This window comes from Polyodon spathula, chromosome 1 (assembly GCF_017654505.1).
Source record: "Polyodon spathula isolate WHYD16114869_AA chromosome 1, ASM1765450v1, whole genome shotgun sequence".
Lineage (NCBI taxonomy): Eukaryota > Metazoa > Chordata > Actinopteri > Acipenseriformes > Polyodontidae > Polyodon > Polyodon spathula.
In genome coordinates this window covers 30,987,395-31,012,568 of record NC_054534.1, presented here as the reverse complement: position 1 = coordinate 31,012,568, position 25,174 = coordinate 30,987,395, and positions in this window count along the sequence as shown.

The window sequence follows — 25,174 nt, the reverse complement described above, 5'->3', positions numbered from 1 at the left end:
AGCAATAAACAGGGTGTATCTCTCTTACTGCCATTTCTTCTGGTCTGACGTCACCACAACACCATTTCCTGCCACACTGCCCTTATTTGGTAGTTTGGGTAATGTAACTTGCCAGTACTGTAAGCCTGTTTGCAGGAACATGCTGCCCACACTCTGGCGGGACAGTGATCTTTATAGCGTCATGCTCCCCCTCCCTCGCTCGGGACAAGGGACTGAAATCACAACTAGGAGATAGGCTGACAGCAAACTAGCGGGTTAAACAAGACTACACACATAGGGAGAGAGAGAAGGGTGCAGACAAGACAGTCTCAAGCTTGCACGCTCTCACACAGACAGGCACAGCGCTCACATACACAGCACTGTATAGCATAAAATCACAACAACATTTGAAGAATTTCCCACCTCGTTCCCCAGTCCATTTTTAAGTCCTATCCCAATAAGCGACCTTGCAGCTGCTCCGGCGCTACAATATGTTAATTAAATTAATTAAACAACTACCAAGGTTGATGGACATTAGACATTACAGTTGAGGAAAGGGATTACATCATCTAAACTTCAGTTTTCAATCACATGCATGGTATTGCAGGTAGAAACGACTGTATTAGTTATCTGTGGATTCAAGAAGCACAGTGCTCAACAAGAATAAGTCGGATCACTGCAGCAGTGGAAAGTATAAATGTATACCTAATATTTCAAGACCACGCTGGCTTTGCTGCTGATAGGGGAGCACAGGTCAATAATTCCAAAATAATTTTAAATATCTAATGACCTGAACAAAATGAGGAGGAGCCTTCAAAAGTCTTCAAAAGTCCGTCCTGCAATAACATGAAGACATGATGTAACGTTATTCTTACTCGTCTTTAAATCAGTTTGTGTAGCTGGAAGCAACTGAATTCAATCAATGTAAAAGTGGTGTATGATTACAAACCTGGGTCACGTCACAGCCCCATTGTCTTGCTAAACAATACACAATTAATTATTAGACATCTGTTGATGATGTGTTTACTTCAGAGAAGGATCTACAACAGTTAAGCTTTGCTTATCCTGCAGTTTACACTGCGCTTGCCATTATAATTTTTAGCATGGACTAGGTGGATTATCTTCCTCAACTGTTCTCGTATGACTCCTTCCAGAACTCGAGCTCTCAGTGTGAAGCTGGCACAGTACAGGCAAACATCAAGAATGTATCAATTTGAATTGTAATTACATTCAAATCTTGTATAACTTCTCCTGTCATATTCAGTTTCTATTTCAATTAACAAAAGATTTTCTTAAATTAAAGTTTGTGTCAGAGCAGAAAGTATTTGGTTCACACCATTGATAATGTGTTAATACAATCAAAATAAATATTGATCCACATTTATAGATTTTATGGTTGGAGTACCATTTTGTTTTGGGGTTAAAATATTTTTGTTTTTGTTTTTTGAACATGTCTGCATTTTTTATGAACCCCTCATACTTTCCAGTTGATGGTCTATGGGGAATGTAGAAGGATATGCCTCAGAAGGTAATGGTCGAGGATCAACACTTTTCTTTCGAGTATTACTTATTTAACTTATATTTTCACCTAGGGTCTCAATTCAATCAGACACTAGGTGACCATTTCTTCTAAGAGTTTTCAGCAGTCAGCTTTGTCCAGTTCTTTTTCTTGATTTGCACTATACCTCTTAACTAGGTTGCCGTCTTTGGGGGTTTTGGAATCAAAAGAGCACAGATTGCAGTCAGAATCTGGTCCCTGAACCCCGTGATCATCTGCTTTAGCCACAGCTGGGTCTCATCTCTTCTGCACCACCAGCTGCCACCACCAGCAGAGGCAGGGTCAGATTTCCGCTATCCTGTAACGTTCAGCCTTGTACTAATGTTCTCTGATCTCTCCTCACTGTCACAATGGAAAATGTAATAGCTTCAGTTGTTTATCTTGTTATCCAGCAGAAGGTCTCTGGGTTGAAGAACAGAAAAAGCTGCACAAACCATGAGATTTCCTATTAAAGTTTTTTTCACACTCCCAATGAGTAATAATATAAAGACGCTGGTAGCTGTCTGAGTGGAGTTGTGTTATAAACACGTCTGTCAGCTATGGTAATTAAACATGCCTCTTTTAGCACAGCAGACACTACGTTGGTCTCTATACGTGAAGACCGGGGTTAGATCCTCAGTCACTAGCTTCTATATTCTTGTAGGTCAGAATATTAGTACAACCACACGCAGAAAATCATGATATTTCTAACTTGTTATCTGTCTTTGTTATCTGCTGTCATGGATCCTGAACTAGTTAAGTGTTGGGTTGGCAGTGAACATTTGAAATTCATATTGTATATGTTTGTAGTGCACATAGACTAGTAACCAGTTATCAAAAATTACAACAATGCTTCTACCTCTAAAGTACCATCAGCATATACAGTATCTAATACCTTACAGGGCATACTGGGAATTGCAATGTATCGTACTACCACCTGTTCACAATTTTCAGATCTACAAGCCATCTCAAGTGGAACAATTGCTTTTAACAGTGTATCTAGCTAGTTTGATTCAGATACTCACCTCTTTAAAGTATACATTTACAATATGGCAGATTACCTTGAGGCATAGTGGGTCTCTTTTATTACCAGAAGAGTTTTGGAAATTAAATACAAAGATATGATGAAGTCTAAAGACACAGTTAATTGTGTAAAAAAAATTAAGCTTATAGTTAAATATAATGTTTTACTGCTGCTTACATATGCTTTTTTATTTTTAAGGATATTCTTTGCTGATTTGTTTTACCGAAGCTGAACTACATTTTACTTATAGTCTTAACCAAGATAAAGACCCCTGAGATAAGAAATGTGGTATTGCAAGATGACAGAAAACTACATAAACTCAAAAATATAAAATACCTTTAAAACTACAATACCTTTAAAAATATATTCAGTGAGTAAAAAAAATGAACACTGTTTAATTTATTCATAGCTCATATAAATCTGAATACCATGTCAAAACAGATATGAATGGATTCCACATTGAATGCATGTATACAAACAGAAAACCTGCTATGGGAGATAAAAATCAAATGAGGGTAACGTGACTGACAAAACTGCTAAAGCAAAAAGGAAATTTAAAAAAGATAGAATTGGGTCCTCGAGTGGCTCACCTGGTAGAAGTGCAGCCACGTGGTGCGCAGGGCAAGTCATACAGCGCAGGTTCGCATCCTGACTCTGTGAAGTAGGCCGGTCTTTGCCTGGGACTTCAAAGAGAGTGTTGCATTGGCTTTGGTGCTCCCTTGGGTTAAGGAGGTAAAACCAGCAGGGACTGTTTGTCCTCATCACTCTTCAGTGAACTCTGCTGGCCATGCACGCAGTGAGCTCAGAGCAGACATCTGCAGGGCTGGCCTTCCAGAGGTTGATAACTCATTGACATCGCTCTTGAGTCACTGGGTGAAAAAGTAAGCTGGCTTGGTCCTGGGATCAGAGGACACCCACTGAATCTTCAGGTCTCAACAAATCAAGCTACCACTTATTTGGTAACCGTGATAAGCTCCCTCTAGTGTTTTTACTGGCATATTAAAGAAGGCTCCTCTGTTAAGATTATGAATCACAAGGTAAACCTTTTTTTATGGCATCTGTTCAAGAAAGTGGTCCAATTTGTCATTGTAAGCGGTTTCCTTGAAATTAAAAACCTCACATGGGAAACAAGAAAATTAATCCCCAAACTACAGTAGTTGCTTAAAAATTTACTTGAAAAGTTCCATCTCCAGTTCCACTTCACAGACATTTCATTCTGTTGAATGTAGCAACCTACTGTAGGGTAAAAAAGGGTGTGACATAATTTGTCATCCCAAGGGTTTACCCAAAACATGATCCTACATTGTGGTTACTCAAATAACCACAAGATATACATCACACACTCTGATAACCTTGATCTATCTTGGTCAACACTTTTAATGCAATTCCATGTGATTCTTGACAAATGTGTTTGAAACTTTTACTTGTATGCAATCTTTCCAGTTCAACACATGGTTCATTGGGTGAAACAGTTTGATGCAGTGCAGTGGTCTGCCTGGCCAGAATGAGTGATTGTTTCACCAGTGTGGAATGTTTGATGACAAAGTTTCATGGAGTCAAGGAGAATAGTTTTATTGATGCATTATGGTACAGCAAAAATGGCAGCAAGCAACTTATGCCAACAGGACCAATCTGTAGCAGCATGCCTTGAGAGCCCAATGTGCCTCCAGGAGTTGCCCATGGTTAGTAGACAGATTAAGACACTGCAATGCAGTCGTAAATATGGGTATTTGTGGTTCCAGTCAGTGTATGAGAGGAGACAAATGCCAGAATCCCCACAAAGCAGTTCTGGCTATCTATGACACACATTCAGACATAGCTGATTTTGAAATGTAAGGATGTTCTACTTGCCTTTATTTAGATTACAGGAAATCATGTAATTATTACCAGGAACAGTCACAGATAATGTTCTTAAAACATAACTAGGGCAACAAAAAGACTGGAACTAAGTTGAAGACAATATGTGCTGCCTGAGCAAGCAGTGGAAACTCAAAAGCAACAAGGTTGTTAATAGAAATATTACACCCAGGAATTCATTGGATTAATTAGGTTTTAAACTACAATAACCTCCCTTTTGTTTCTGCTTGGATGTTGTGTTTTTTGTACCTTAGAGGTAGCAAATCACAATATCAAGAGTTTAAATAATGTACACAAAACTACACATAAATTACACTTCCAATGCACTAGCCGAACCATTTGTCAACTTTGCTCATTTTCTGTTGGAATTTATACAAAAAATATTGTAAATAGTATATATATATATATATATATATATATATATATATATATATATATTATATAGGCGATGGTTCATTCTATTGAGTTGTGTGAAAATGATAACAAGAGATTAGAGGAGGGTCTGCTTTTATTTATTTTTCTGCAATTCTTTGAAAGTCAGAGCATGACTCATGATTTTCTGGTGATATTTCAGGGAAGGTTCAGGGAAGTAGAGAAATAATAACAGATGGAAAGGCAAAGCAGTCAAAAGCAGCTGCTTGCAAATCCAAAGATAAATTGTGACACAGGGATAAACCATTTGACTTTACAGGCGTGCTCTTCCATTTCCTATCAAAATGTGTAGCTTATGATATACCTTTGATTTGTTATTGTGTGGAGTCTAGTGGTAAAGTATCACAGAGCTGTCCCTATGGAAAAGATTTCTAAATATAAAAGATAATGAATCATGAGAGACAGAGAGAGAGACTTTTGACTTTTCTTGTAGAAGCTAACAAAAATCAACAATTTCACATTTAAAATATATATATAAATTCACATTTTTAGTTATAAGAAACCCTGATGTTTGAGTCACACAAACAGCTGCAGCTCCCCATCTTCCCCGAGCGCACAGAACCCCTCATACACCAACACTGCTAGAAATTTAACAAGCCATAAACAAGGGAGGATATGCATCATCTATTTTAATTTTGGCCTTTAACAGGAGTGAAAGCATCATCATGGCATCACATGGGCCAGAGGTCTGCAATTTATTTTTCCTTGTCTTCCATATGGCCAATTTACATTGCCTAAGTATAAAATGAATTAAACAACTTTTAAATCTAGTTCTGTGGCTGTAATAGAAGTTAAGAATGACATTTCTTTTGTCCAGTAGCTGCAGATAAAAGTAAACAAGGGGTCTAGCCAGCTACAGTCAAAAAAGGTGACCCATATGGAAAGAACACATATTTTCAATATATTATCAATATATGCAATGTATACCGTTTTATGTTTCATTTTCATTATAAAAAAACAAACATTTAGTATACAAAAATACATATTTAGATTATAAAATAACCATATATTTAAAGAATAAAAAAACATACATTTAGATTATACAAAATATAAAAAACAGACATCGATTATAAAAAAAAACCCCATATATTTAAAGTATAAAAACACATATTTGGAGTATAAAAACATATATGGAGAGCAATGTATGTTACATAGACTTACACATAAAATCTTATATTGAAAATACTATAAAATCGGACCAATTTCATAACCAACCCGTATATAATTTATACATGAACATACACGTGTACATGTAAAAAAAACAAATAAAGAGAAATAACAGCATATAAATGTAACATATATTGCTTTTTATAAATGTGAAATATAAATTATTTCCATATGCGGAAACATAGTCTCCTCTGAACAGAATGCACAGGTGGCACCGGCCGCAGGGTTGACGTGATGAACACAGCGCCCCGTGGTATTAATGCAGTGGAGGATCCCCTGAATGCTTGGGCAGGGGTGGCTTGTACAGAGTCCTCCAGGCTGGAACAGTGCTACTGCACAGTTCATGGAAATCATCCACTTGACGTCAGGGAGGGTCTGCAGAGCACTCCTATGGCACACCTTCACACAGAGCAAGTACAGTGTCTTTTTCATAGCAGATTGCGCAGGAATGTGCTGCAGTGTGTCAGTGCTGCACCATCTCCCTTTCAGCCCCTCAGAAACAGCAAAGGACACCAGAAAACCAGGGCAGGCTTTCTGTTGGTTTCTGTTCTTCAGCGCCCTGTCCAGCCAGAGCCTGGCCAGCACCTCTCTAACCCTGGGAGAGAAAGAGTCTGAGTTTGTTTACAAATCTCTCCAGGACTCAGAGTAAACCCCCCAGCTGCCTAGCCAGGCTCTCTAATTCTCTCTACTACCTGGTGGTGACCAGATACAAGTTTTTCAGTTTGGTGGCCCCTCCTGCCACGAAATCGTAACACAACGCTCCTGACTGGAAACTTTCCAGAGGGAACAGAGGGTTGAAGAACAGCTGCTCCTCCAGCAGTGAACTTGTTGTCAGAGAGTCCTCCTGTCTCTCCACCCTGAGCACTCACCAGGCGTTCAACAGGTTCCTGTAAAAGTCTGGGTGCCTGGAGTTGTCTATCTTGGGCAGGCTGCCAGTCCCAGCCCAGCCCTCTCACTCTGCGCAAGAAAGAGGCTATGTGCCTCCAGCTCAGCTCCAGAGAAAACAGGAGCCTCTGCACCGTGGGCAGCCGAAAAGCAGCCACATGACTGCGCACATCTCAGCCCTTGGCTCCCCTCTCCCAGGGGTAGGTACAATATGGCCAGCCAGCCATAGCCAGTGATGTCCGTTCCAGAAGAACTGCAGCAGCTCTCTTTGGATCTCAGTCAGTAGCCCCGAGGGGGGGTTTAGGCACACCAGCATGAGGGCCACCAGATTGTTTACCACAGTAACCCTCTACCTATATGAGAGCTGAGGGAGCAGCCATCGCCAACGCTGCAGCTTCCTCTTGACTTTGTCCACCAGACCATCCCAGTTATGTAGTCTTCACTGCTGCCCCCCCAGATGCACTCCTAGCACCTTGATAATAACCTGGTCGAGTTTATGGTGTAATACTGCCAGAACATTTTTGTCTGGATTTTGCCAATATCCCACTGTCATATCTTCAAGCAATCAATCAAATTTATTTTGTATAGCGCCTTTCATGCCAAGGCATTCAAAGTGCTTCACATGACAACAATATATATATATATATATATATATATATATATATATATATATATATATATATATATATATATAAAAACAAATATAACCAATAAAAAAATTTAATTAATTAATTAATTAATGATATAATACACACACGCACACACAACTATATATACTCTGTGTGTGTGTGTGCGTGTGTGTGTGTATATATATATATTAAATAAATAAAATACATAGTAACAAAATTCTAAAATAAGCCATCCCAATCTACAAAAAGGCCTCTGCATAAAAATGTGTTTTAAGCTTTGATTTAAATGCATTTATTGAGTCAGCTTTATGGATTTCAACTGGAAGGTTGTTCAGTAATACAGGTGCATAATGACTAAAGGCTCTTCCACCACAAGAGCTGCATTTATCATTGTAGTCACCAGAAGACCAGCATCAGCAGATCTCAACTGGCATCCAGGGACATAAGGTAAAAGCATATCATTATTTTAAGCAGGGCCATTTCCAGAGACAGCCTTAAATGGCATTAATAAAATTTAAAAAAGAACTCTGTACCAATGCCAATGCAAACTGGCAAGAACAGGTGTAATATGATCAACTCTTTTTGTACCTCAGAATTTGTGCAGCTGTATTCTAAAACTGCTGTAAGCGATTGATAAATTTACAAGACAGACCAGTCAATAGGGTGTTACAGTGATCAAAATGGGATGAAATCAGTTTCTGCACCTGTCTTCATCAGTTTGTGCAAGATACAAACGGACTTGAGATATAATCTGCAAATGATAGTAAGCAGACTTTACTACAGTTAAAAGGTGATGCTGAAAACTGAGAGTAGAATGAAATAAGACTTTAAGATTTTTCACAGATTGCGAAGAGCTAATGGGGGGGCAAAAGGTCATTGGTTATGGGATTTTATTTAATGATGTTTCAGAGCCAATTAAAATAAATTCAGTTGTATTTGCATTTAATTGCAAAAAAGGTTTTGACGTCCAAGCCCTTATTTTGTCAAGGCAAGTTGATAGCCTGGAGTTTAAGTTTACATCATCAGAACTCATTTTAAAATAAATCTGGGTGTCGTCGGCATAAGAGTGGAAACTAAAACCATGTTGTCGGATCACATTACCCAGTAGCAGCATATACAAAAAAGTAAAGGACCAAGAACAGAGTCCCGTGGAACCCCAGAAAAAAGAAGAGAATTAGCTGATTTTGATCCTCCACAACCAGAAGAGTACTGTGCCAGTAATGTCAATAGTTATCTTAACCTGTGCTGCCTCCAGGAGGTCCAATAAACTTTAAATGGATCTTTAAAAAACTAATCTTCTAATAATGTAGTATTAAAATGTAAATACGATGGTGAGCTGGCAGCAGTGGGTAAGCAGACAGTGAGCTGCAAGCAGTAGTGGTCAGAAATCATGATGGGGATAATGCTTTAATAACCCGATTAAGATGGTTTTTGGAGCAGTTCAACCTATCTGATAGAGCTTTTGAAATCTGATTTAATCCATAAATATTGACGCAATCTGGAGTTAAAAATCCTCCAGACATTGACCAGGCCATTACATTTTAAAATATTTGACAGTTCCTTAGAAGACCGGGGATATGGTTCGTCATGATTCCTATCAAGTGTAAAATCCTCAGTATAGTTAAAATCAGCCCACCCCACTGAAATCACATGATTAGAACTGCTTGCAGACAACACTAATAAAACACATTAATAAAACCAATGTCTGAGCCCTGAAGGCCTGTTTGGGTTTTTAAAAGTAGCCCTTAAATCTCCTCACTGACTGACTGATACAATATCTATATTTAGCCTTGGTGAGAACAACCCTGCCATCCCAGCACTGACATTAGAGTAGTGATTGAACACCCCGCCCCCCCTTCCATTCGCTCGGCCACTCGCCCTCATTCACACTGTCCTGTAAAACACCACATTCGCTCTCTTTAGTGAAATAAAATCAGACCTGGGCTCTCTTATTAAAACTCCTACAGCCATTGATATTAAAAGTTGCAATTTGAACATTTTCCATGGTGAAAAATAAAAGCAATAATAAGTAAACAAAAACAAAAAATAAAAAATTCGAGACGTGTGTATCCATTAGTATAGAGATTTTTAGTATAGTTTCTTTTTTTCATATGCTATTATTTTCTTTAGCCTGTACTGTTTTTTCTGGTCCAGTTCATCTAGTGTGGCTTTTCTCATCATTATTTTAGTAAACAAAAAAACTTTAATGCCAATTTAATGCCCCTTCTCCCTTTTGTTTCATCAAGAAACTAAACTATTTTAACTAATTTATTATGTATAAATTGTATTCAGAGCCTCATCAAACAGTACCAATGAGTCAGCGATCCACTTGGCTGGGGGCTGTCTCATCGCTGGGGGGAACCCCAGTGTTGGTACTAACCCTCCCCTCGGAACGAAGGACCATCGTAGGGCCAGGGAGAGACCTTCAACCGCTGTGCCTGGGCTCACAGGTTGCTTTTTCTTATTTTTTTAATTTTTTATTTTTTTTAACCAGTTTGAAACCTGAGTTTTCACCATTAGTAGTTGTTGCAATGGGTGTACTTGGCTCATTATCAGAGGAACTTGCGACACCATGCACCTGCTTCAGGTGAGGTGCCGGCTCTGTTGGTGCCGGCTTTAATTGAGCCAACTGTGCTCACTGGGATATCCAAACACTTGGATATTATTTTGTACCCTTTTCCTAATCTATGCATTTGTATTACTTTATCTCTAACTTCTGTAGAATGCTCTTTCGTCTTCATTTTCCTTCAGATTCACAGCCTTACCAATGATCCTTCAACAGTGGGGTTTTTATCCAGAAAATGTGACAGCAACTTTAATGGTTCACAGGTGGAGGCCAATGGTAAGGTAATTGTGTCCTCCTTAGGGCAATTTCTTTCATTGGTGCAAACTGGGAGCTTCCACAGCACAGGGGTTACACTTATGCAAGCAAGATATTTCAGTTTTTTATTTTTCTTAAAAATATTTCCCAACATAAAACCAATGTCACCTTACAATAATTGATTCTGAGTTTCAGTGTTTAAAAATAAAATATCGAACAGAACGAAATTTCAATATACCATTTGTAATTCAGTAATATGAGAGAATTGGTCAGGGGTCTGAATACTTTTGCAAGCCACTGTGTGTGTGTGTGTGTGTGTGTGTGTGTGTGTGTGTGTGTGTGTGTGTATATATATATATATATATATATATATATATATATATATATATATATATATATATATATATATCATCGTCCTTTTAAGTCACTAATTAGGACCTGCTTTTTTGAATAACTTTCCTTCTATGAAGTCCCACATTGACTTAGCAGCATGGCATTATTAGAAACAGTGCCATTCTCCAAGTAATTCTATTGTTGGATGGGAATAAATTCAAGTTATTCTCTCTGTAGCCTTGAATCTGAAAACAAGTTATTCTATGATAGCTCTCTCTCTCAACAGCTGTTGTATAAATATTTGGCGTGTGCCAAGTAACAAGGAAAACTGGACCTACCCATCAACATCAATCATTATTTTGAATAAAAACCCAGACAATTTCCTGATCATTTTGTTTGAGCTGTCTGTATTAACCTATACATATATGTGTGTAATGTTCTCTATGAGGGGGGTTTTGGCTTTGAGATGTGCCAGCATTTATTCTTGTCACACAATATCACTGCACTTGTCTGTATGAACAATGCCCATTCTGTTCCTCACAAGACAACTATTTCCTGGGGAAGGAGCATGGCACAGCTGAGGAGGATCAGATTCCTGAAATCTGGACGCTTTTTCCTTCAAATCAATATAGAGTTCTGAATAAAGTCCCAGTATACAAAATTCTGCAGCATGCTAGCTCTGTCATGTTCAATATGGCTGTCTTTTACAGTTCTAAATGGATGCTGGCGGCAGGCTGGGTGGAACCTTTGTACAAGAACATACAGCACAAAAATCTGAAGACAATACGGGTTGGCAGCTGCTGATCTGTTGATGTTACAGGTTTAAAAGGTCACACACCCAAGTACCTGGATCATATATTGTGGCTGGAGGGTAACTTTTCTTAACCCATTAGCCTCAAGTTGAAGTTCACTGAAAGTAACACTGGATTTGGTCACATCTTACAGAGGAACATGAGCAGGGATTTATTCTTGGTATATGAAAATAATATTTCTAATATGTCGTTAACCCCTTTGCAGCCACCATTGGATATTGTCAATCCCCTTAGTGGTCTTTGGGTAGCCGTCATCGGCAATTCTTTGTTTCAGCACTATTGCTCCAGATACTGTGTTGCAGTATTAGAAGGTAGTGGTCCTGAGGAGTCTGGAGATAAGGTGACAAATAAGACAAGCAGAGTGCATATAAAAAACTAAAATGGGTAAAAACCCAAGCAGAGCCTGACATTGTATATATAGACATACACAACTACCCATGTTCATACAATGTGTATTGTTATGCAACCTGTTGACATTTTCATTGCCTTTGTTTATTTTTTCACCATGTGATGAACTTAGTCATGGTGAGTGTTACAGCTATTGATTCAATAATGTTTGTTAAATTCAAAACAACTCCCTGTAATTTACCGAGTACCTAAAATAACATAATTTATATTAAAAAATGTTCTGCGTTTTGTATAGCGCTTTAAAGACAGTGTAGTAAAAAAGGCTATAATTTTTATTGATCTTTTTTACCTTTAACCGTCTTGACTGAGGCAGGATTTCAAGGCTTTGTGTACAAGGTAATCGGAACCCTCACAAGAATAGAAATTAGCCAAGGAATAGATACAAAGGTGAAGCTGGGGGAGGCCAAGGGAGGCCACATTTAATCAACTAAGGAAAGATCGTTAATGCATTGTTGTGGTTTCTGCAGTAGACATGTTTGACTCTCAAACACTCAAAGTAGAAGCTGAGGACACTCGTTCTGAAATATGTTGTAATTTCTTATGAACTGATATAGTGTGCCAGTTTTTATATATAAAAGTGTAGCTCTTTAACTCTATATGAATGCTACTGGTGTTTACCCCAAGGAATGATTTCAGCGGTGCAAATGTGGCGCTAGCACTAGGGTAACACATAAAAGAGGTGCTTGCTTAGGGAGGGGTTTGATAATTTAGCACCAGTAGGCTCTCTGGTGCTAAACATTCAAAATAGTTTTCAAAACGTTTTGTACCCCTGGATGTATCACCCTCCATATTAGCTGCACAAAATACAATCAAATAAATACATTGAATTTGCAACAGAGCACACATTTTCCCAGCGTTCTATTTTTGTCTACTCCATAAAAATGTGGCAATTTATTTAACGACAAAGTAATTAGAGTAGATTAAAATAAATGGCCTCTTTCTTGTGGTCAAGTTACACATGAATTTGTAATAAGGTTGGTTCTAAAAAGGGAGCAAATTGTTGAAATGCTCCACCTGTTTATTTGTGTTATTTCTTGTTAATGCAGGCCATTGGAGTAAGTGCTCCCAGTGGACATGTCTGTTTCAGAAGAGATGTTCCTGTTCAGAAAAGCACTGGTTTTGTTTTAATTACGCAGTTTTCAATATGTGAAATACAAACAAGTGGCGTCTGAGCCGCGATAGACATTCCCTTAAACCAGCACAGTAGAGTGGAGACAAGGATCTAAGTACCAACTACTCTGTGGTTCTTAAAATCTTGCAACTAGTTGTCAGCCTTATCTCAGAGCAGTGTTGTATTCATGAGCACAGTAAATACCGTGATACCAGGGGTTCCGTGATAACCAGTGTGCAATAAGCGACTTTTCTGCATAAACATTGCTCTGGGTTTCCATATTATTATGTAGATATTCCTTGTCTGCGTTTTACACCCAAAGCACTTCTCAAAAATAACTAAAAGCCTCTAGTATTTCCAGCTGCAATACAGTATCTTGCACGTGTCAAAGAGCATTTCAAAATTGATCTTTTAAATTGAGCCACATATACAAAAACAAAAAAGAAAAGAAAACAAACAAAAAAAAACAATACTGAAACTTTAACCAGAGGTAAAAATAATGATATCTTTAAATACAGACTTACCAGACTTCTGGGGGCATCCCTAGCTGTGCTTTTAAGCAAGGGTGTTGATCTTGTAAACTAAATGACAATGGTATAAAGGCTAATAGAGGGGGCAGTTGCGTGTACATACATATCTCTATATATCTGGAGGGCCACTTATCCAGTTGTCATGAAACGTGGTATTAACATTGTTTAGCATAACCTATTGAGAATATTAAATACTGAGTTTGTCTGTTCATCCCTCTGCATGTATGTCACACATGTTTGCATATATCTGGAGAATAGCTTATACCACTTACCACTTGCTTAGTTTTTAGTTTTACAGGTATAAGTTGCATGTTTCTTAATGGAATATGGAAGTGGCACTGGAAACATAGGAGTCACATTGTAAAATAAATAATGTGTCTTTTTACATTCTTTACCCTTTACTGGTGATGCCTAAACTGTTCCAGCTGGCCTGTAAATTGAGTACAAATAAAATCTTAACAGTATAACATTGCACAAATAATTTAGGAGGGATGTGGAGCCTGTATACAGTATATCAGTTACAATCACACCATGACATATGATTCCATTGGGTGTGAGGTCATGCACAACTGAAAATACTCCTGACCCATTCTAGTCCATTTACCTAGCAGTATCTCAGTAGAATCAATATTGAATGGCATCTAAACATTTCTGGTGTTCCAGTTTTACAAAACAACCACATAATGTCTGCTAAAGATTGGTCTGCCCAGTACAAGAAGTGGACAATTTACGTGTCTGGTGATTATATATACATTCTACATATTTCCGCCATCACTATCTGTATTTAAAAATATTTGTTGTAAATAATGATCGATTCTTAATGTGACACCGCTATTTTTTCTGCTTTAATAACTATTATGTTTAATCACAAAATATCTATTTTTAAACTGTGATGTGTCGTGCAAATAGACTTTTTTTTTTTATTGTTCACAAAAAATACAGCCCAGATAATAGCCAAAATGTGCATGCTAAAGGCTTCATGCAAAATCAAGGTCGTTATCGTGTCCACCATGTTGAGAGACACCATGTGGACGGACACAATTAGTGCATAAGATCCTTGCTTGTTTACGAAGGACCGGTATAACCCAATTCATAATATATATCAATTGTACTTTATCGACTTGATAATTTCTAGCAAATTTGTGTGCAAATGTAACAAAATAGTTAATAGAATCTTTAAATGAGTAAAAAACATTAGGTTAAAAAAAACTATAACAGCATAAAAAAATGAGAAAGTACTTAAAACCCACTTTTATAAACTTCAGCCAACTTTTATAAACAAGGCCATTCGACTTCAAGGTTGCCCTCCCTAAGGGCATAGTACACAAAACTGCATTGTGAGTCACGCTGTTGGTGTTGTTGTAGATTGGAAACAGAGCTGGTTGAAGTAAAAACCTTTGGAGGAGGCTGAAGGGAAACCTTCGTGTAGAAGGTTGAAGGAATGTGAAGTGGGTGATTATTTTGATGAATTGTGTTAACCTTCATTTAGTAACAACATGCACTGTACCAGATCACTTATGGTGTTCTTTCTTCACATCAACGAGGGCATTTTTGTCCTTCAAATAATTTTTTTTAAAAAATGCGGTTACATTTATCAGTGATGAAGGATGTCTCCCGTTTATCAGCAGCTGCCTTGAATTCCTGATAACTTCCTAAAGTAATAACTAAAAGATAAGGTGGAGTTCATAATATGAACAGCCTCTTAAGACATGGGCCTTTCATCACATTGGTTAATATTTTACTCATCTAACTGGGCTGGAAAATAGAAAACAGAAGAGCTCTATTGTGAGTAAACAATATGGCTTTACAGCTGGCCAGACCTTTTCTCAGACCCGGGCATCATGAATGGAGATGATGTAGAGGCCCTGGGAATAGCCTTCACTCCTTCCTGTTGAAGAATGAGAATATATCATGTGTGCATTAATCAATATTTATGCTGACAGCTCTTTTATCTGTTTTATATGAAAGTGCTATAGTTGTAAGCCATAGCTGTATATGAGGTAAATTGATTAGACTTTTCATTGATTCTAATTGATTAGTTGCTTGTTACCTGTAAATTTCAGACCCTGAACCTGTTGTTATTTCAGCTTTTTCAATCAAGGTTTTTGACCCAACACCATATCCTTAATTATTGCATCAAGCTAATTAAACTTCAGTTATTAATTGTTCATATTAAAATCATTGTGGAATGGCCCTCCTGGACCAGAGTTGCTTCAGGCCTTTTTTGATTGCTCTACTTCTAAATACTGTGTTACTGAAGAAATATAACTATGGTACTATACCATTCACAAAAGCATTTTGATTCATGGGTTATTTCTAGTTCTGTATATTTGTAGCAGAATTCAGATAAATGCTGAAGTTGATGATAATTTAGTTATAACTGTTAAGTCTTTAGTGGACTGGCCCTGCAGTGACTGATCCCTAAGCAGGGAAGTTGTACCAAATGCAAATGAATGGGAATGTATACATGTAATGGGTCGTTTTACACTACAATCTTATGTAACATTCCAGTGCTATCCAATTAAATTTGTTTGGGATAATAGTCCTAAAATTATTTTTAAGTTTCTTTAAGTCAGATATGGCAAATACAAAACTGAGCCAGCCAAAAATACAATGCTGCACTTTTAATAGGAAATCGTCTGATGGAGCAAAGAGCTAACTCTTCAAAGTGACATTATCCAGCTATCTACTCCTTGAGTTCAGGCAGACTAATGTTGACAGATAAACTACTCCAGATCATCACCGGTATTCACATTTATCTCCATTCCAGTGGATTCACTGCACAAATATGTCTGACAAACCAAGGCAGAAGAAGGGTGGGATTGTTTCAATGTTATCACAGACAGTTTGCAGCCCATGTTTCTGGCTTTGAGTACTCAGTGGTGCTCCGTGTACCCACTGTCTGTCTACTATTGTGCTATCCAGTCAGCAGCCTCTGGGGTCCTTAACCTCTAACTGTAGATCTTTATACCTAAACAAAGCATAATAATAATAATAATAATAATAATAATAATAATAATAATAATAATAATAATAATAATAATAATAATAATGCTGTCTGTTAAAATAAAGATTTTACTTCTATCATAAGCTCATCAAGAAAATATCATAAAACTTGTAACTTTTTGTATGCCCCAACTCCAACTCCATTATATATATATATATATATATATATATATATATATATATATATATATATATATATATATATATATATATAGTTGTAAATGATGTTCACAATAAGAAACTAATAAAAAAATAAAAAAAAACGTATTATATGATTGTGGAAATGTGCCCCTACCCTGGGCTATTTATTTGTGTTGTATGTTACGTGTAGTATGTTAATGTTGGTGTATAGTCATTGGTACATGGGATATGAATGGGTCTGGGTAACACAGGTGTTTTAAAATGTATATTTGTATTTAGGCACAAGGATTGCACAGCACTTCACGTTCAGGTAAAATGTAATAATATGTGAGCACAGGGAATTGCACTATTATTTATTCACGTGCAGTTGTACCGAGACTCCAATTAAATGATTGATTAGCAATCGAGTCTTGGTACAACTGCATAAAATTAGCATGATGTCACTCACTCGGGGTTGTGTGTTCGGTGAGTGGAGAACAGGTGTGGAGAAGGAGAGTAAACAAAGTAAAATAACATAGTTAGAACTGTCTTGACTCACCGTGTTTGTTTGTCTGTTAGTCCACTGTTTGTTTAGTGTTAGTCCATTTTGGTTCATCTCTTTGTTTTGCAACTTTTTATTTTCTGTTTATTGATTTAAACTGCGCAATTCACATTTTGCCTGGCAGTACTGAATGTTTCTTCCGGGGCTGACTTCGCCATAACGCCATCCTGTTAAAATGATATGTTTATAATACATTTTAAAAGCTGTCCTTTCTAAATGAATGGGGGCTTTTCGTTTCTGCAGTAAAGTGGGACAGTGTTTAAATATCAACTAATGGAACCTGAATCACTGAGATTCTGTCTGGAAATAGTTCTGGGAGTTTGCTGGCAAACATTCAGCTTTTCCAAGAAATGCAAACCTTGGCTAATGTTAAGAATGATATATAATAATAACTGATTTTCCTCAGAACATAGCTGTTAGGGTTATCTATCCTCAGTATTACTGAAAATATGAATTTAATATAAACAAGCAAATCACAATGTAATGTGTAGTCAGTGCACACAAATACGGTATTTGTAATCAAGAGCTGAGGAAAACTGAGGCTTTTCTTACCTCTGGAAGACATAATGTCTCTGCATACCTTCTAAAATCAGCTGGCTAACATTTGTAGAGCAGGGAGGTTTTCTTTGTGCAATGGCCCTGAAATAGGGGATATTCTATACTTAGTGAAAAACACATATGAATATATATTGAACTCACTTTTTCTGCAATACTACCAATAGAAAACTGTTACCTCATCAGGTCTAGTTTAAAACTATAGAAACACTCAAAAAATTATATGAAAAGAAGCTTTAAAAACATTTCTTTGAAAGTCTTTCTGAAGTGTGAAATACCTTAACGGTCCACCAAGCACGTGTTACTTTCTTCTTACACTTTCAAGCTTTATCATTTGAGGATGTAGACCACACCAAACCCTGTAGAAGAAGACATTAAGAGAGACTATGGGGTCAGTAAGAGTTACTGAGGGGTCATGTGACCTCACAAGCCCACATAAACTCCCCTGGTTGTAAAAGATTGGAGGGCACACCTGGAAGATAGCATCTTGCACTATGACCCTTGAGGTTCTGTAAAAAACAAAAAACAAAAACAAAAACCTGAGGTTTTCAGAGTTTTACCATTTTGTTCACCTCCTTGAAAGTGCAGCCCAGGGGTCATCATTCCAATGGAGACTATGCAACTCCTCAGGCTTATATCTGATTTTATCCAGCCCTGCAAAAGTAACACCTGTTGTGATTGAGCTGTCAACATAGCAGTGCTGATAGCATAGCGGTGGGTCTGAAAAAAAAACATCATTAAAATGTTCTTGGATGAGATGTAAACAACTTGCAAGCTCTGCTGCTCCTGGAAGAATATACTGTAGAAATCTATTTCGAACTACATATTTAAAAGATAATTGTATTTCCAAATATTATACCTTCCCAAAAGAGTGACTTTAAATACTGTCATTCTTTAAAGCAAATTAGTTCATTTTAAAGCAATTATAATTTAGTCAGGAAACTCATATGATAGATTATCTATTAAAACATAGACAAGACAACAGTACTACATAATACATATTTTAAACTACATTATTTGGTCTTTCGAGGTTCCCCTGCCCATAACTTAGCTCTCAGATAAGTGGAGAGGCTGACCGTAGGGAAGCAAAGGGCAGGGGGCAGGATAGCTGCCCTCCCTGTTAGACAAAGCCAAAAAGCAGATGGAGGCTGGGGAGGCGAACTCTGGCACACAGTGGGGACATAATGGATTGATGAAAGATATAAATCCTTTAATTGCCGATCATTGGACACTAGCTATCGATTGACGAGTTGATCTGTTATTCTTGATATTTACGTGATTTGATCTAATGTTAAAGTTAGCTTCCTGGCAGAACCACAGCTTTGCTTAATTAATTACTGGGAAACAACTTGTTGTGCATATATTTCTTTAGTTTGATATTTCGCCTTTGTTTGTTCTTGTTATGGCAGTAAAGTGGAAAATACTGAAATACTTCTTCATACTTGCCATATACTGTACGTAAACATTTCAAATCTTTGGTTGACATGCAGCCAAACCACTGTGCTGTCGAATCACACACCTTTCACAATAACTGATATCTAGCTAATTAGGAGACTCCATGGAGACAGAAGGTTTCAGTGTCTGTTTCTTTTTCCTCCCACATTTAGAAACAAGCATTCCATTTGAAATGCGTTACATGCGGAGTGTTAATCCTGTTTGAAAAACAATTGCTGTATTTTATTAAGAACCAGACCCCGATTTGGCAGAGCTGGTAATTGTGTTCAGACAGGTTTTATTTGGAAAGCCACAGTAGTATACTGAAGTTCATCAAGAGAGCAAAGTGGATAATTTCAGGAGAACAATATGGTTGCAACTTGCCTTCTTGTGCCACCCCTCCACCCAGTGTTAGGCACAAGAAGGCAAGATGCAACCATATTGTATTGTGGCAGACACCAGTTCCATCTGTTGGTTACAATCCAAAATGCAAGCATATGTTAAATAAAGGTCAAAGGTCGCTAATCCTGCTCGCTAAGGATCAAAGGTTGCTATTTGTGGTATGTAGAACAAACATTTCTGATATTGATAATATGTACTTTGGTTGACTACAGTGTTTCTGTCAACTGCTTGATCTCTTCATCAGGCTTTTCTCTGCAGTCGGAAGTTTGACTTCTGGATCTCTGTCTTATTTTCATACTGATCACTTATGAAGGGATAAAGGGAGAGAATAACATAGATGGATGTGAATGACTACAAATGAACAACAGATGAGTGAAATGTCCTGAGAAATCCCTCCTCATCCCTGGTACAGAATGGAGTTGACAGGACTGGTTTAGTACTTGAACAGTGCACCTGGACAATTATCCTTGTTAACAACAAGCACTGTCAGACCCTGCAATCTATATGATCTCTTACTGGGAAATATATACTTGCCTATATCTTCATAACTGTTCGATGTGTAATGTGTTTCACCACGCTAATTCATGTTTGTGTTTTATATAGGGCAATTCAACCTTGAAGTCTTACATAGGCTCGACCAGATATTTACAGAAACAAACAGTAAAACTTAACTTGCTGCTGATCAGATTTGTCATAGAACTGACATTTTATAATCCAGTTGGCATCTCTCACTTACCAAACTCCCCTCTCCCTTATCATTATTTTGATTTAGCTTAATATAGAGTTATAGGACGGTGAGTGGTAGAATATGGCGGAATACCGGGGGAAGTAGAAGTGAATGAACTGAGGCTGAAAGCAGAGGTCTGCTTAAGCACTATGAGTGCCAATATAATCGTGCCGACATGGAGAATACAGCACGGTAAAAACTGAGAGGCAGGGTTTTATTGAATAGGGTTTCTCCGTGAAGTGTTGTGGAATACAGAAGGCAAAACGTGCTCTCTGATTGGCTGAAAGATCCTGAGCAGTCTATCATTTCCAATGTGTTTTCTTGACGTCAAAACGCCTCTGAAACGTATCTTAAAAGCAGCTCCCTCTCCATGTTGGTCGTCCAAGTCCAGTTGTAATTGAACACACTGTATTATTTCTTCTTCTGATGATCAAACCTGTTTTTGGCAGACTCTTTTCAACACCCCCAGGCCATAAATTGGATTTTGTACTAAACAGGTTGGAGGGCTGTGAAGAAATGAATAGGTTATTAACTTGATAAATACATATTAAATGACTTTGGCCAACTGGTAAAGGGCTGCAGTAAAAACATGACTTTTGACAAGACCAAATCCAGTAATTTATCCAAACAGGCTTTACAGATCAGTCATTAGAGGTTAAACCCATGTTGAAAATTAATAACATCTCTGTAGATGAGGTCTACAAAATACTATCTGTATCATGTAAGAACATGTAATTTCTAATTTGCTTCATGGGATAGCTAGCAGTTGCAGAGCAGAGCAGAGTTGCAGATTCATGAAAGAGCTAGTACTGGAATTTACCTTCATGTATTGTTTGTATGCATGTGTGTTCTAGATTATTTAAACAAAACAAAAAAACTGGAGGGACTACATGGCACAGAGGTTGGGTGTGAATCCATTTCAGGTCACAAATCTAGCTCCTAGTGGATATTATTGGCTGACTAGCCATAGCCATGGGCCCTCACCTTTCTAGTTTTTAATTTGCTGAGAATAAAGTACAACCCACCTTTGAAGAGAAACATCTTCAAGCCATTGTGCACAGTTTTAGTTAATATCTCAGATGGCCTTTTAAGCAGTTCAAATAGATAATATTACAAGAATGACACAAGCATTTGTAATAATTCTTCCTTGACTTGACAAATCAAACCACACATAGCCAGCAAAATATGTGTTTAATGAGCTGTTACAATGCCAGTAGCAATGAATCACAGCTATATTTATACAGGAGTTACGCCCACATCCCAAAAATGTATAATCCTGATATTTGTGCACCTCTTCCCCACTGTTTTTTTTGTGTGTAATGATGTGGTCAACAAACCACTACTGTAGTAAAACATCAGACAGATTAATATTTAATAAAATTGTGGCAGTATTTAGATCTGCCACTGTTAATATCATTAAAATACCCACATGCCTAACTCAGCTCAGGATGGAAGTTGAAAAGGTTTTCTGAAGATGATTTAAACCTGGCACTTTACCCTAATATTAATGCTGGAGCAGGAGTGCTTTTGTTCACACATAGACATCACTGGGGGCATTTTACTGAGCTTCACTTCACAGTGACCACCTGCTCAGGGTATCCTCTCTTGAAACAGTAAAAAGTTGATAACCATAGCGACTGTATCAAGTTTCGTGGGGCCTGAAGGGTTTGAGATCCAAACAGGCTGCTGCCCCTTCAGCACTAAAAGGCCTGTGGGAATACGAAATGCAAGGCAAACTTTTTTAGGCTTTGTGTGAGTTGGACACAATACCTTTTAAGCAAAAATATTACAATATTGCCTTACAAAAATACTAACAAAAATGGTTTTACTAATAGGTTCAGTTATAAATTGTTACCAGATGCTTTGTGAAGCACAGGTAACTATGGTAAATTACAGATAAACGGGCAAGTGTATTTACAGAAAATTAAAATACTAAAACATTATACCATCGACTTAATATGATTTAACTTTTTTTGTAATAATGCTCTTCCCCACTTAGCCTTAACTTTTTATAAGAGTTATATGTATAGATGAATATAAATTAACATGTAGTGATAATAACCAGTGTTTTATTATGCATGTTCTTCACTGTGATTAGGTTTCATTATATAACAGTATCATTCAATTTTGAATGGAAGATCTTTTTTTTTCAGTATATGAAGAACACAGTGCTATAGAGTCATGTTACTTCATTGCTTGACCTGTACTGCAGATGACATGGTGTGACAAGATGGCTTTGTGGGTCATGACAAGACCAGGAAGGAGTAACCCACATATCGGCAGCACTGGGGTATGAAAGTGCTGTGGTGCATTTTAATTAGAAATAAAAGATTTAAACAAACAAAACACTTATACACAAAACAAATGGCACGCTGCCAAAATAAAAAGACAAAAACCTGTGAACTAACCCCAAAACAAGTATCATGCTGGTTCTCCAGCACAAGTAGCAATTGCTTTTATATCTTATATTTGTTTCTCCTGAATCTCTCCCCCGTTCTTTCTCCCTGAACATACCAACCCTGTGTGCGTGCCAACTGACTCTTTTTATGCAGCTGTGCCGGGACTCGCCTGCTAATCAATCATTCACTTGAATCCCAGCACAGTCTGCATGTGAACTAATTTGTGCAATCCCTGTGCCCACATACAAACAGACACTTTATCTGCATGTGAAGTGATTGTGCAATCCCTTTGCCCCAATACAAATATACATTTTAAATCACCCGTGCTACATAACCCACACTATACACAATAAACCCAAAATACAACCTGGGCCAGGGGATACCCCATCACACATGATCAGATCACTAAAACAATTGAAAGAATCAGCACAGAAGTTACTCAGTACAAGGGAGCAACAGCAACTGTTAGTATACTGGACTGCATTGTATTTACAAGAACCAAGAGATATTTAGCACATGAAAATGGGGAGGGGGGGCGGGGAGGGGGGGGTTGTTCATAATGGTGCCAGTGCCATTATTTGGACTCTGTTCTCTAGTGTGTTAAAAAGCCAGTTGAGCAGGCTCTCTGCAGGTTACATGTTTGTACAGTGAAATACTATATTATCTATATTACCAAATCTGTGTAGAGATCCACAGCTGGGCCAGACCGTGTTTAGTGGATCTTTATACATTCTAATGAAAGGATTATTCTTACCTGTCTTTATTTATTTATTTACATTTATATAGTGCCTTTCATCACATGGACTTCAAGCCTCTATACATCAATTTACAATATAGTACAACTTTAAAAGGCAAAGATAATTCCAGTAAAACACTTAAAAAGATATATAGTAGATATAGATTCCCTGCTTTTTTGACTGAAGATGGTAGAGCATTCCACAACATTGGGGCTTTACAAGCGAAGACCCCTCCTGCACCATCTTTATTCATGCTCGGAACAACCAACAGCTCCACATCCTGATATCTTAGAATACGACTTGGATTGTAAGGGGTTAACAACTCCTGTAAATAACTTGGTGCCAATACAAGAAAAAGAAAAATCTTATAATCAATTCTAAAATGTACAAGGAGCCAGTGCAAAGAGGGTAAGACGGGTAATATGCTCTTTGATTTTTTGGTTTTAGTTACATTCTGGTGGCAGTGTTTTGAACTAGCTGTAAACGAGATACCACATGTTTAGGAATACCAGTAAACAGAGCATTACAATAATCTATTCTGGATTAAACAAAGGCATGCAAATGATAAATTTGGATCAAAAGTGACCCCTTTTTTGGTTCTGACAGCCCACAAGCATAACCTTTGTTTTCTCTGAATTCAACATTAAAACATTTTGAGACATCCAGCACTTTATGTCAGTAAGGCATGCCTACTAATAAGGCCCCAGTAGAGGGGCTGAATGGATTTACAGACAAGTACACCTGGGTGTCATCGGCTTAACAATGGAAGCTAACTCAATGTCTGCAAATAATGTTTCTAACGAGAATGCAGGTTTTCTTTAAAGGCAGCTGCTCTAAGCGTGTATTGAACACAATTAGTGCCATAAACATTAGTTACCATTTGTAAACAAAACTGACACAAGAACAAGTGTAGTTAAAACACCCATTAAGTAATCTTGAAACCCTGACTCTTGGAATGCAAGTCAGTCTCCACACCCTCCAATCCTTGGTCAGCTACATGTTAGAGCCCGTTTTGTCATAAACCCCCTAATTTACCTTAAAATCCAGATTTTTGACAAATCAAAATCCAGGGTTTAGAACAATATTTTAGATACATGTGGGACCATACCTGGATCAGAGCAAAATTAATATTTTTCTACATAAAATTTACTACATTTTCTACATTCAGTTTCACTCCGGAACACATTTATTGATTAGGACTAATGAGTTTGCTTTTTTTTTTTCTTCAAGCATATACAAGTGTCATTCTCAAATGTTGATGCCTACTAATATTTATTATTTCTCCCATTGGTTGCCATTATTTTGGCATTGTGTGAGCTAGTGGCATTGTAGCTTGAATATTTGAATACAAAAGTATAACTAAATATTTAAACAACAGAACACTAATTAGGTTGAGGGGTGTTGAGACACATCCAGATAGTTCTCATGGATATGCAAGTGGGAGGTACTATTGTACTGGGAGGCTCCGTTGGGACACCAGTACTCAGAACTTATATATCTTCTCAGCTTTCCTTCTTTCGTTTGAGCTCTGTTCACCAGCACACTAATGTGATATAATATCAGCATCCCAGATGCTCATTGCTTGCCAGGTATTGTGGAATTTTGATTACACTCAAACTATTGCTCACAGTAGTAAATACTTCATCTCTTTACCCAACATCGCCTGCACCACACTGACGTGCTCTGATGTCACAGGTTATTGGAAAA